The sequence below is a fragment of the Rhinopithecus bieti genome, unplaced genomic scaffold, assembly GCF_001698545.2.
Source record: "Rhinopithecus bieti isolate Rb0 unplaced genomic scaffold, ASM169854v2 scaffold_46389, whole genome shotgun sequence".
Taxonomy (NCBI): Eukaryota; Metazoa; Chordata; class Mammalia; order Primates; family Cercopithecidae; genus Rhinopithecus; species Rhinopithecus bieti.
In genome coordinates, this window is record NW_016818836.1 from 769127 (window position 1) to 783396 (window position 14270).

The 14270-nt window shown below is 43.3% G+C and overlaps 1 long non-coding RNA gene across 1 annotated transcript in view; it reads left to right on the plus strand.

Annotated features, from left to right (window-relative positions):
• Nucleotides 1–7817: 7817 nt before the first annotated feature.
• LOC108518883 (uncharacterized) overlaps nt 7818–14270 on the plus strand; it is a 44021-nt gene continuing 37568 nt past the window's right edge. Inside the window, exons 1-2 of the long non-coding RNA XR_001882481.1 lie at nt 7818–8352; nt 9162–9269. This is a non-coding gene — a long non-coding RNA (uncharacterized LOC108518883). The remainder of the gene's footprint in view (nt 8353–9161; nt 9270–14270) is intronic.

Sequence of the window (14270 nt, forward strand, 5' to 3'; positions counted from 1 at the left end):
AATGGGACCCTGGGATCATGTTCATTCTACCTCTCTCCCTGGGCTGCCCTGGGCTACAGCATGCCCATTGCGGAGAGAGGAAAAGAGGGAGGGAGGGGAAATCAGTGTGTATTTAGAACTGAAATTTGTGTCATGTTTCATTATAAGTAAGAATCCTGGCCGGGTGCTGTGGCTCATGCCTATAATCCCAGACTTTGGGAAGCCAAGGCAGGTGGATCACCTGAGGTCAGGAGTTCAAGACCAGCCTGGCCAACATGGTAATACAAAAATTAGCCAGGTGTGGTGGCTTACACCTGTAGTCCCAGCTACTCGGGAGGCCAAGGCACAAGAATCACTTGAACCCAGAAGGCAGAGGTTGCAGTGAGCTGAGATCGCACCACTGCACTCCAGCCTGGGCAACAGAGTGAGACTTGGTCTCGGGCGGGTGGAGGGAGCAGGGAAGAGTCCTGTTGTAAAGATTCTTACTGTTTTAAGCATTTATTTATAAAGTTGGGAAAAGTGTGTTTCCCACAGTCATCTAGATATTTATTGGCTGTGATTCCAAAACCTGAGGTGCTGTTGGATAACATTTCCCCTCAATATTCTTATTTTAGTTTATCCATCACTCCTGCCTTGTAGCAATCAACAGCAACAGTTTAAAGGGCATTGTTTCATACTTTTCTTCTTGCTCAGTGGAATGCATGTAAACATACATACATATGAGTCAGTGAGGAAATAGGTTAAGCGGCTATAACAAAGAGAACCAAAACACAGTAACTTGACCAACATGCTAGTTTATTTCTCTCTTGCCTAATAGTTCAGAGGTAGACAGTTAGGAGGGTAGAACATGTTTGTTGTGGCTTCATCTCTAGGTCCAAGGTGGATGCTATGACCTAAATTATGTATCCCACAAATGCATATGTTGAAATTCTAACCCCCAACGTGATTATATTCAGAAATAAAGCTTTTTAGGAGACAATTAATGTTAATTGAGGGCATAAGAGTAGGGCCTAATCCAGCAGGACACCTCTTCTAATAGGTGTCCTTATTAGAAGAGGAAGAGAAAGAGATCTGTCCATCCATGTGCATGCACTGAGGAATGGTCATGGGAGGATGCTCTGAAGGCAGCTGTGTCCAAGTCAGGAAGAGAGCTCCCACCAGAGACCAAATCCTGCTGGACCTTGAACTTAGACTTTCCAGCCTCCAGAACTGTGAGAAAATAAATTTCTGTTGTTTTAGTTGCCCAGTCTGTGGTATTTTGTTATGGCAGCACAGGCTGACTGATACAGTGGTTGATTCAGTTGTTGACATTTTTCAGTTAGCAGAAAGAAGAATAACCAGGGGGATACAGATACTTTTCCTTTAGCAGCACAATGCAGAAATGATATTCTTCACTTACTGTCTTGTCCCCTTGGTCAGAGCTTAATTATACAGCCATACCAAACCCTGAGGAAGGCCGGGAAGTATAATCTTTATTTTGGATGGCCATGTTCCCAGCTAAAAATGAGGGGTTTATTAGTTTAGAAGGAGCGGATAGATTTTGGTTGTGACTATCCAGCTTTGCACAACGCATGAGAAATCTTTTGCTTTGGGATCATACTGTACACCAGTGTTTCCCCTAGGGAATCTTATTAAAATGCAATTTTGGTTCTGTAGTTCTGGGGTGTACATTCTGCATTTCCAACAAGCTCCCACTATTCTATTTCCTACCTCTATGAGATCAACTTTTTAAAAAACTCCACAGATGAGTGAGAACATGCATGATGCCAATGCTGCAGGACTGTAGGGCACTCTGGAGTAGCCAGGCTGGACACAATACTCTGCAGGCTGATTTCCCCCCCACTTATAGATTTAATTATTTTTAATGACTACCTAATATTCCATTGAATTGATGGATGTTGATGTATTACAATTTCATTATTAGTGGATAGTCATGCTTTTCCAGTTTTTCCTGTACACATAGTGCTGTGATAACTACTCATGAACATATATCCTTACCTATTGATGTTTTTATTTCTGTAAGACAGAATCCTACAAGTTATTTAGATGGTGGGCACCATCTAAATAAGCTCTAAAATTATGGAATTTTAGATATGTAATGTGATAATATTTTTTCTAGCGTAAAATTAATAATCCCTTCAGTAGAAAATATTGCAAAGTGAAGAAAAGTTTGAAAGAAGAAAAGGAGACCACCTGTAAAATCCCACTACTCAGTGATAACTACTGTTAATATTTTGATGCCAGGGTGGCAGGATAAAGGTTAAAATCTTGACTTTTTGTTTTATTTTAGTTTTTGTTTTTTTGAGATAGGATTTCACTCTTGTTATCCAGCCTGGGGTGTGATGGCACCATCTCAGCTCACTGCAACCTCCACCTCCCGGGTTCAAGTGATTCTCCTGCCTCAGTCTCCCAAGTAGCTGGGATTACAGGTGCATGCCACCAAGCCCAGCTAATTTTTGTATTTTTAATAGAGATGGGATTTCACTATGTTAGCCAGGCTGGTCTCAAACTCCTGACCTCAGGTGATCCATCCGCCTTGGCCTCCCAAAATGCTGGGATTACAGGTGTGAGCCAGCACATCCAGCCAAAATCTTGATTTTGGAGTCAGACAAAACTGAGGCTTCACCCATGCCTTAATTTACTATTTACTAGCTGAGAGATGTTCTAGAAAATCTCTCTGAATGTCAATTCTCTCATCTGTAAGAGGCATTAATAATGCTCCTATCTTATAAGTGAACCCTGAGCAGTGCCTGAGATAGTCAGTGAGATCTTTTGTACACATATTTACAAAATTCACACTGAATTCTGTAATTATTTTGTTTTCTGTTTTGGGCAATAATACATTTTATTAAGGTATTTTTTCATGCCTACTTTCTATCTCTTGTATCATCCCCTGGTTGATTTCTTTCTTTTTAAAAAATTATTTTAAAAATTACCACATAATAATTGTACATATTTCTAGGGTACTTGGTGATGTTTTGATGTATGCAATGTGTAGTGGTCTAATCAGAGTGTGATGATTAATACTGAGTGTCAACTTGATTGGATTGAAGGATACAAAGTATTGATCCTGGGTGTGTCTGTGAGGGTATTGCCAAAAGGAGACTAACATTTGAATCAGTGGGCTGGAAAAGGCAGACCCACCCTTAATCTGGGTGGGCACCATCTAATCAGCTGCCAGCTTGGCTAGAATATAAAGCAGGTAGAAAAACGTGGAAAGACTAGATTGGCCTAGCCTCCCAGCCTATTTCCTTCTCCCATGCTGGATGCTTCCTGCCCTTGAACGTGGACTCCAAATTTTTCAGTTTTGGGACTTGGACTGGCTTCCTTGCTCCTCAGATGGCCTGTTGTGGGACCTTGTGATTGTGTGAGTTAATAATAAGCTCCCATATATATATCTTATATATATAAGATATATATATGGATATAGGATATCAGTTCTTATCAGTTCTGTCCCTCTAGAGAACCCTGACTAATATACAGAGTAACCAGTATATTCATAACCTCAAACATTTATCATTTCTTTATCTTTGGAACATTCAAAATCCTCTCTTCTAGCAATTTGAATGTATATGATAAATTGTTGTTGGCTGTAGTCACTCTATCATGCTGTAGAATAGTAAAGCTTTTTTCTCTTATCTAGCTATAATTTTGTATCCTTTAACCAACCTCTCCCTATTTTCCTTCCCCTCCTACCCTTCCCAGCCTCTAGTAACCACTATTCTACTTTCTATTTCTGTGAGATCAACTTTTTAAAAGACTTCATATATGGCCAGGCGTGGTGGTGGCTCACACCTGTAGTCCCAGCACTTTGGGAGGGCGAGGCGGTGGATCCCCTGAGGTTGGGAGTTCAAGACCAGCCTGACCAACATGGAGAAACTCCGTCTCTACTAAAAATACAAAAAAATTAACCAGGCGTGGTGGTGCATGCCTGTAATCCCAGCTACTGGGGAGGTTGAGGGAGGAGAATTGCTTGAACCCGGGAGGTGGAGGTTGTGGTAAGCTGAGATTGATCCATTGCACTCCAGCCTGCACAACACAGCAAGACTCCGTCTCAAAAAAATAAAATAAAAATAAAGCATAAAAAGATTTCATATATGAGTGAGAACATGTAATATTTGTCTTTCTGTGCCTGGCTTATTTTGCTTACCATAATGTCCTCCAGGTTCATCCATGTCAGGATTTTATTCCTTTTTGTGGCTGAATAGTTTTCCATTCGAATATATACCACATTTTTTTAACCATTCGTCTGTTGATGGATGCTTAGGTTGATTGATATTTTGGCTATTGTGAATGGTGCTGCAGTAAATATGGGAGTGCAGATGCCTCTTTGATATACTGATTTACTTTGAATAAATACTCAGTAGTAGGAGTGCTGGATCATATTGAATACTGTAATTTTAAATCCTGTTTGATTTTAATTGCATTACCTATCAATATTCCCACTCAACCTTAAAACTTTATAAACATCATTGCATGAACATACCATAATTTACTGTTGTTAGCTATTCAAGATTTTTTCCATTATACATTTTCTCTTACAAATAAGGGATAAGGTGACGTTTTTTACAATATAAACCTTTTTTCTGTAATTAGGTTGAAAAGGAGTAGCAGGCCAGGTGCAGTGGCTCATGCCTGTAATCCCAGCACTTTGGGAGGCATAGGTGGCTGAATCATCTGAGGTCAGGAGTTCAAGACCAGCCTGGCCAACATGGGGAAACCCTGTGTCTACTAAAAATACAAAAATTAGCCAGACGTGGTGGCGGGCGCCTGTAATCCCACCTAGTAGGGGTCTGAGGCAGGGAAAATCGCTTGAACCCAGGAGGTGGAGGTTGCAGTGAGCCGAGATTGCACCATTGCATTCCAGCCTGGGCGACAGAGAGAGACTCCGTCTCAAAAAGAAAGAAAGAAAGAAAGAAGGAAAGAAAGAAAGAAAGAAAGAAAGAAATAAAGAAAGAAAGAAAGAAAGAAAGGGAAAGAAAGAAAGAAAGAAAGAAAAGTTAAAAAGAAAAGGAGGAGCAAAGTTACTGGGTCGAAATGCACGAACCAAGTACTACTTTCTAATCAGATGTATTTTTAATATTAAGAAATGGTTACTAATTTTGTTAGGTGTTATGAAGGCACTTTGGTTATGTTTAAGCATTTATTGTCTATTAGAGATCATTTTCTTTTGAAATATCTGAAGAGTTGATGTCTGAAATTTATTTTTAAAAAGCTCTAGCAAAACAAACAGCGTTGATGGGGGTAGGAAATAGGTCAAACAATATCAGTGACAAAATAAAATTGTTGTTGGATGACAGGTGCTTGGAAGTTCATGATTCTACTCTCTCTGCTTTTGGGTATGTTTGAAATTATCCACAATAAAATGGAGGGGAGGGGAGGGAAGGGAAGGGAAGGGAAAAGAAAGATGTATCTCTTTAGAATACTACTAGCCATTTATGAGAGTACTTAATTCACAGTGTCCTTATCATCCCTGTTATTCTCAAGAAAGAAAGAATGAAAGAGAAAGAAAAGAAAGGAAGAAGACTGACTATTAGTTTGATAAGAGTACAGTCTCTTTGATCCCTGGTGAGGTGGAATAACTTTTCAAAGGCCCTTTATCTCTTCATCAGTTGTAAAATGCTTCCTGGTCAGTACGTTCCTTTCTCCCTATCTTGTTACAATCTTTAGTGAATCTGTTTTATCCATAACACGCCTTCTAAGATGTCTAGAAAAGACAATATCTACAAAAGAAAGCTTACTACCTCTCAATGCTTGTTAATAAATAATTTTTTTTCAGTGACAGGTCATGTGGATCAGCTGATGGTTTTAACACATGGAATTTCTACAAAATGCTTTAGCTGAGGTGAAAACATTAGTAACAATATATATTTGCTGCACACACTACACATATTATTTCATCCTCATATTCAGATGAAGAAACAGAGGTTGAGGGAGGTTAAGTACCTGGTTCAAGTCCACATGTAACAAAGCCAGAATTTAAATCCCAGATTTGATTCCAACCCTAAAGTTTTAGTCATTTTTGAAAACTTGCATGTCACTTTATTCTAAATAAAAGTTTTATTCTAAAACTGTATTTATTTATTTTTTGAAACAGAGTTTTCCTGTCACCCAGGCTGGAGTGCAATGGCATGATCTCAGCTCACTGCAACCTCCACCTTCCACGCTCAAGAGATTCTCCTGCCTCAGCCTCCCAAGTAGGGATTACAGGCACATGCTAATTTTTTGTATTTTTAATAGAGACGGGGTTTCACCATGTTGGCCAGGCTGGTGTTGAACTCCTGACCTCAGATGATCCATCCACCTCGGCCTCCCAAAGTGATGGGATTACAGGCGTGAGCCATCATGCCTGACCTATCCTAAAACTTTAATAAAACAGTTGTCTTGCTCCCTAATGTCCACGTTTCGTTGATTAATAGCCATCGTTGTGAACAACTACCTGGACCAAGAAGGTCAGCTGGATTCAGAGATATCCTTCAGTAATTCTTAATCTGAGGTGTTCAGAAATCTCCTTGGAAATGTCTATTTCTGGAGAGACCATCACTGTCTCTCCCCTAGGTGGACAGAGCAAGAAGGTGAGCCATGACCTGGGTCCCCTGGAGCAGGAGAGGACAGCGGTAGGGGAGCCCAGGAAGGGATCAGGCACAGGACAGAAGCATGAGTTGAGACCCCAACATGGTGCTTGTCAGGCGCTTGCCGCACCTTCCCACAGGAGGCTGAGGAAACGGCTCTGAGAAATAGCTGCTAAAGTCTAAGATTCTGCCTCAGAAATCTTCTAATTTAGCCCTCCATTTAGATCCCACTGCAGCAGGCCTCCTCTATGGCACCCGGGAACGCCCCCTGCAGTGCTCCCCATTTTAACTCTAGAGGAATCATAAAATACAGGTCCGATTACATATTCGTCATCTCTCTATATAACCACCACGTGGGCGGTCCCACAGCTAAGGCCCTTCCTAGGAGGCAGCGACCCCTCCCTCCAACCCCATCTCTGCCTGCCCTACACACATACTCATCCCTCTCCCACCTCCTGCCTTCCACTTGCTGTTACTTTTTGTAAACAACCCTTTCTCCTGGTTTCCCCTAGCTGACAGCTGACACAGCCTCCTCTGAAGAATCCTGTCTCGACAACCCCTTGTCCCTAACAGTTTGCTCTCTCTGTGTGTTCTTAAGCCCCTTTGTTCCTACATCTTTCAGAGGGGGCTGTGAGGAGTCTGTGAGCGAACACCTAGTGCCTACCCTGGCAAACTGACCGCTCAATCATTGTGAGCTATATTTTATTTTATTAAAAAACTTCTTTTGAGACAGAGTCTCGCTCCGTCGCCAGGCGTGATCTCGGCTCACTGCAACCTCCACCTCCCAGGTCCAAGCGATTCTTGTGCCTCAGCCTCCAGAGTAGCTAGGATTACAGGTGTTAGCACAACTAAGTTCCTCTTCAAAACTTAAGTTCCTGTTTATAAGTTGTAAGGTTATAAGCTAGCCCTTCTCCCTGCTTTCCCCTTTCTCCACTTTGGCTTTCAAAGTCCTCATCTCACTACCTTATTTGGAAAGAGTTTCAAACTTCCTTCCGTTCTGTAACCAACCCTCTTGCTGTGCCCATATGTGTCCAGGGATGCCTAGGCATGCCTTCCCTCCTGCCTAGTTAGTAACAGTCTCTCCTCTCTACTCCTCTTTTAGCAAATGGCATGTTTACCCTATTTGGAGAATTTTAAGTCTTAGCCAATTGGGTCAGCTTAGATTGTGAGGCCCAACTCCAGCCAATGGGGAAAGGCCACAGAAACAGGAACTGCCTTAGGGATAAAAACCTCTTCTCTCCTTTGTTGGGGTGCTCTTGTGATCGTGGCTGACACAGGCAGCACCCTTCTGTAGAAGTAATTGCCTTGCTGAGAAAACTATTTGCCTAAGTGCTGGTTCTTCTCTGCGGACCGAGCACTTGTTTCTAACACAGGCATGTGCCACCACGCCCAGTTAATTTTTGTATTTTTAGTAGAGATGGGGTTCTGCCATGTTGGCCAGGCTGGTCTCAAACTCCTGATCTCAAGTGATTCGCCCACCTCGGCCTCCCAAAGTGCTGGATTACAGGTGTTAGCCACCACGCCCAGCCATGCTTAATTTTAATGTGTATTATCTTTAGAATAATTTCTTTTTTAAACGTCTTTTGGAGCATTTTATTTTCTTTCTTGCTCTTGAAACCTGGCATATAGCAGGTGCCCAACAAATATCGAAGGAAGGAACGAGCGTGAGAGAGAGAAACGGTTTTCCAAGGGCCTACACAGGAAAGAGGGAGAAGGGCTCTAGGCGTCTTCTGCAACTGCCCCCAGCAGCTTCAGGCTCCAGGCAGGGAGCAAGGAAGCTCTCAGTACCTGGAAATATCAGGTAAAGTGACCCGGAGAGACATTCCTGAGGTTGACTCACAACTTTGCCCACTGACTTTTACTCTCTCCAACTGAAGTTGCCTTTGGGGAAAAGCAGGACAATAGGAACTCCAAATTGGGTTTGGGTAGTATCTCGATCAACCCCTGTGTCTTCCTAGTCCCAGCTCTGCCCTGGTCCAATAGCTGTGTTTAGTGACTAGATCCAGGGGGAGACTGCTGTGGTCAACAGACATTTTAATAGTCTCAGAATAAAACTCTTTACTCTTCACCTAGTTTGTTTCTGGGCAGAACATGGCCAGATTCCAGCAGCCATCCCCATCTGTCTTCATTCCTCTTGTATTTTTTAGGGTCCCCTGACGTTCCTCAATATGAGGCTGAGAGCAGAGAATCAGGAGCAGATATCCTGGAACTAGACTCACAAAGTCATGCAATGTGCCAGCCCCAACGTTGGGCTGAGCACATACCTTATCTTACCCAATACCTACCTTCACCATTGAGTGAATACAGCCATCAGGCTTACGTTGTAGCAAAGAAAACCAAAGCCTCAGGTGACTTGGCCAAATGTCACATGGGTGGTAGCTGAGCTGCCATTGGCAGAGCTGGGTTTGGCTTCCTCCTCCCATAAAAATCTCATTTTGACCTTTCATTTTCTCATGCATAGAAGGAGGATAATTACACCCATCTCACAAGATACAAAAAAGAAAGTACATGAATGCACTTAACATTTTTAAAGGGCTAATACAGTGTTTCTTTCAATTATTAATATAAAAGAGAATTGATTGACACCTATTTTCCCACCCTTGCTTGTAGATTCTGTGTGCCCCCCACCACCATGATGTCAACTCTATGGATGCTTTTGTCTTTTTTTGGCCTGGACCCTATGGCAGAGGCTGCAGAGACAGGACTGGGGGCTTGAAGGTAATGCTAACAGCTTTTTTATGTTGTATGTATTTCAGAGCTTGCAAAACATGGCCACAGAGGGTATGGTCTTCCAACTTCATTTCTCTGTGACACAGGAATTCTTATACTCATTTCACAGAAAGCACCAGCAACCAAGGGGTGAGGGTTTAGGCCCCAGGCTTCTACGACAGTGTGCCCTCTTCCAGATCAAGTAGCCACTCATGGTTGATCTTTGACTCTGAGAGTTCCTAGCAGGGGATGGCAATGGAGTGCCTGGGTCAAATGCTGATTCTTCAGTTCTGCCAGGTCTGGATGGAGAGTCATTAGATCTGGTGTGAACTCCAGTAAGCTGTTGTTTTATATGGTTCACTGGCGACTGAGTCACTGGTGCCATGTGAATCACACGCTGAGAAATAGCAGAAGAGGATGCACAGCCCCTAGAAGTCTTGGACAGACAGTGGCAAGTCTTTACTAGAGATAAACTATAACTTGGGAGCTAGGGTAAGGTGGATCAGAGCATGCACAGATTGAAATATCTTTTACAGCTGGGGCATGGTGACTCAAACCTGTAATCTTAGCACATTGAGAGGCTGAGGTGGGAGGATCATCTGAGGTCAGGAGTTTGAGACCAGCCTGGCCAACATGGTGAAACCCCATCTCTACTAAAAATACAAAAAAATTAGTTGGGCGTGGTGGCGGGCTACTTGGGAGGCTGAGGCAGGAGAATTGCTTGAACCTAGGAGGCGGAGGTTGCAGTGAGCCAAGATCAAGCCATTGCACTCTAGCCTGGGCAACAAGAGTAAAACTGCATCTCAAAAAAAAAAAAAAAAAAAAAAGAAATATCTTTTACTAGTCCATTTTGTGTTGCTATAAAAGAACACCTGAGACTGGGTAATTTATATAAGAAAGAGGTGTATTTAGCTCATGGTTCTGCAGGCTGGGAAGTTCAAGGGCATGGCTCTGGCTTCTGAAGAAGGCTTTCATGCTGTGTCATAATATGGCAGAGAAAGTCAAAGGGTAAGTGGACTCAAGCAAAGAAACGAAAACATGAAGAGTGTCCTGGCTTTGTAACAACCTACTCTCCTGGGAACTGATTCATTCCCAGTCCCTTGAGAGCAAGAACTCACTCACTTCCTCAAGAACTGCGCCAAGCCATTCATGAGGGACCTGCCCCCATGACCCGAACACTTCCCCCCACCCCTTAGCACTGCCACACTGGGGATCACATTTCAATGAGATTGGGTGCAGATAAACCATATCTGAACCATAGTGTAGCTCAAGAATGTTTGGGGGCCCGGAGTGGTGGCTCATGCCTGTAATCCCAGCACTTCGGGAGGCTGATGTGTGACAATCACTTAAGCTGAGGAGTTCAAGAGCAGCCTGGATAACAAAGCAAGACCCTGTCTCTATTTTAAAAAAATTAAAAAGAATGTTTTGGCTTTGCAACATTCCAGAACATGTCCGTTAATTTCTAAACATTAAAAAATGTATATTCCATTTGTATAAGATGCCTAGTCAGACTCAAAGACGCAGGAGGAAGAATGGTGGTTGTGAGGGGTTGGGGAAGAAAGAAATGGGGAGTTATTATTCAGTGGTACAGAGTTTCAGTTTGGGAGGTTGAAAAGTTCTGGAGATAAATGGTGATGATGATTGCACTACAGTGTGAATGTACTTAATGTCATAGATCTCTACACTTAAAAAATAGTTAAAATGGTAAATTTTATGTGTGTACTTTACCACAACAAATATGTATAAATACACACACAGAGAGACACAAACACACATAAAGGAAAGTTTCTCTCAGTATGACATAAAATCTGGAAACTACAAATTAAAAAATTAAATTAATACATTGCCAACATAATAATCAAACTTCCTGCATGGAAAAAAACCCATAAAATAAAAAGGCAGGCTGGGTGCAGTGCTCATGCTTGTAATCCTAACACTTTGGGAGGCTGAGGCCAACAGATCCCTTGAGTCCAGGAGTTCAATACCAGCCTGGGCTCAGACTGGTGAAACCCCATCTCTAACCAAAAATACAAAAATTAGTCAGGCATGGTGGTGTGCTCCTGAGTCCTAGCTACTTGGGAGACTGAGGTGGGAGAATCACTTGAACCCAGGAGGCGGAGGCTGCAGTGAACCGAGATCATGCCACAGCACTCCAGCCTGAGTGACAGAGTGAGACCCTGCCAAAAAAAAAAAAAAAAAAAATTAAAAGGCAAAGAACAAAGTAGGACAATGTTTGCAAAATCAATGATACATCTGAGTTCTTTATACTATGAAGAAACAGACCCACAATGCTGGAGAAAAATGACTTTTAATTCAATCATTTTCCTCTCATTTAGCACATACGTATTTAACACCTGTGTACCAGGCACAATTCTAAGTACCGGGAATATAGCAAAAATGAAAAATAATGATAAGACAAGGAGATTCCATTCTAGTTGGGGAAAATGACAATAAATAAAATGAGGGAAACGTGGCATGTTGGAGGTTGTAAGTGGAGTGGAGAAAGACAAAGCAGGCAAGGAGGATGTCAGAGTTATGACACCAGGCAGAGGCTCAACAGGTTCCTCAGAGAAAGTGGCATTTGAGCAATACCTTAGAGAAGGGGAGCCCTTCACACAGGGAGGACTGGGACTGAAGGAACAGGAAGGGCAGACCCTGAGGAGGCGCCTGGGAGGCAGTATCAGGGTGGTTATAAGGTTTCTCAGGACTGTCTAGGTGCAGGTAAGCCCTTACAAAGGCTGTGACTCTTATTTCAAGTGAGACAGGAGCCACTGCAAAGTACTGAACAAAGGGTCACATAACCTGGTTTCTGTTTATTTATTTATTTATTTATTTATTTTTATTTTTGAGACAGAGTCTTGCTCTTTTACCCAGGCTGGAGTGGGGTGGTGGGATCTCAGCTCGCTGCAACCTCTGCCACCTGGGTTCAAGCAGTTCTCCTGTCTCAGCCTCCCGAGTAGCTGGGATTACAGGTGCATGCCACCACGGCCAGCTAATTTTTGTAATTTTATTAGAGATGGGGTTTCACCATATTGGCAAGGCTGGTCTTGACCTCCTGACCTCAAGTGATCCACTTGCCTTGGCCTCCCAAAGTGCTGAGATTACAGGTGTGAGCCACCACGTCCAGCCTGGTTTCTGTTTTAGAAGAACCACTTTGACCACTGGATTGAGAAAAGACAGAGGGGACAAAGGGAGAAGCGGGATAACCCAGGTGAGAGGTAGGGGTGGCGTGGACCACAGCAATCACTGTGGAGGTGGAGAAGGTGGAGAAATGGTTGGATTTTGATTGTGTGTGAAGGCAAGCCTGAGATTTCTTGACAGATTGGCTGTGGAGTACATGAGAGAAAGAGACATTGATGATGACTCCATTTTTTGACTTGTGCAAACTGGAAAGGTAACCTGCTTTTCATCGAGATGGAGAAGACGATAGTCCAAATGGGTTTGGGGAAGATCAGTTTGGTTTTGGAAATATTAACTTTGAAATGCCTCTAGGATTTGAGGAGGCAGCTGGCTACACAGGGCGGAGTCCAGGAGAGAGGTCAGGGCCTGGAGATAGATCCTCAGGAATTAACAGCATATGGATGGCATTGAAAATCAGGAGACTCAGTCCCTTGCCAAGGAGTGGAAGTGGTCTGAGGACTGAGGTCTAGGGCAGGTCAAAGTTGAAAGGTCAGGCAGATGGCGGGAGCTTTGAGGTGGGACAAAAACCACAGGGGTCTGGTGTTCTGGAGATCACGTGAAGAAAGATGAGAGGGAGGAGGGAGCAATCTGCGGATGAGCAGCGTCAGATGCTGTTGCTGGGCCAGGACTGAGGACTTAGCACTGGATGTAGTAATAGCAACAAGATTATTATTGGTGACCCGCAAGGAGCCTGGGGGTGAAAACCTGAAAGAGACAACCAAGTGTTCTTAAAACGCGCAGTAAAATTTGAAAATGCTCCATAAAATACACACATAACATTTACCGTTTTAACTTTAACTTTACAGGTAAAGATAGGCACTATTATCATCCCCATTTTATAGATGAGAAAACTGAGACACAGAAAGGTCAGATGACTAGTGAATGGTGGAGCCAGGATTTGAACCCTAGTAGTCTATCTCAAGATTACAAGGACTGCTGCATGCAGTGGCTCACATCTATAATCTCAGTGCTTTGTGAGGCAAGGCGGGAGGATTGCTTGAGCCCAGGAGTCCAAGACCAGCCTTGGCAACATAGTGAGACCTCCATCTCTACAGAAAATAAAAAGCCATATTTAGTGGCGTGTGCCTGTAATCCCAGCTACTTGGGAGGCTGAGGCAGGAGGATCCCTTGAGCCCTGGAGGTTGAGGCTTCAGTGAGCCAAGATTGCACTACTGCATTCTTGCCTGAGAAATAAAGCAAGACTCCGTCTCTGAAGAGAGAGAGAGAGAGAGAGAGAGAGAGAGAGAGAGAGAGAGAGAGAGAGATTATAAGCGCTATGAAAAAAAAAAATGCAAGCCGGGTGCAGTGGCTCACCCCTGTAACCCCAGCACTTTGGGAGACTGAGGCGGACGGATCACTTGAGGTCAGGAGTTTGAGACCAGCCTGGCCAACATGGTGAAACCACATCTCTACTAAAAATGCAAAAACTAGCCAGGTGTGGTGATGGGCACCTGTAATCTCAACTACTAGGGAGGCTGAAGCAGGAGAATCGCTTGAACCCAGGAGGCAGAGGTTGCAGTGAGCCAAGCACTATACTCCAGCTTGGGCCACACAACAAGATTCTGCCTCAGGAAAAAAACAAGAAAGAAAAAGAAAAAAAAAAGGGTACTTCTCTGAGATCCAAATGACAGGAGAAACTCTGGGCAGAAGCTCTTTGGTGGCAAGCACAAGGCCATCTGATGAAGAGTTCTGGGTGTGCTCATGGAACAGGAAGAAGGCCAGTATATTGGCTGTGGTGACTGAGAAAGAAGAATTGAGTTGTGGACTGAGTGAATATCTGACTGCCTTCGAGCTGTGGTTCTCTCCTGGCGTGATGACTTCTCCAGGTGG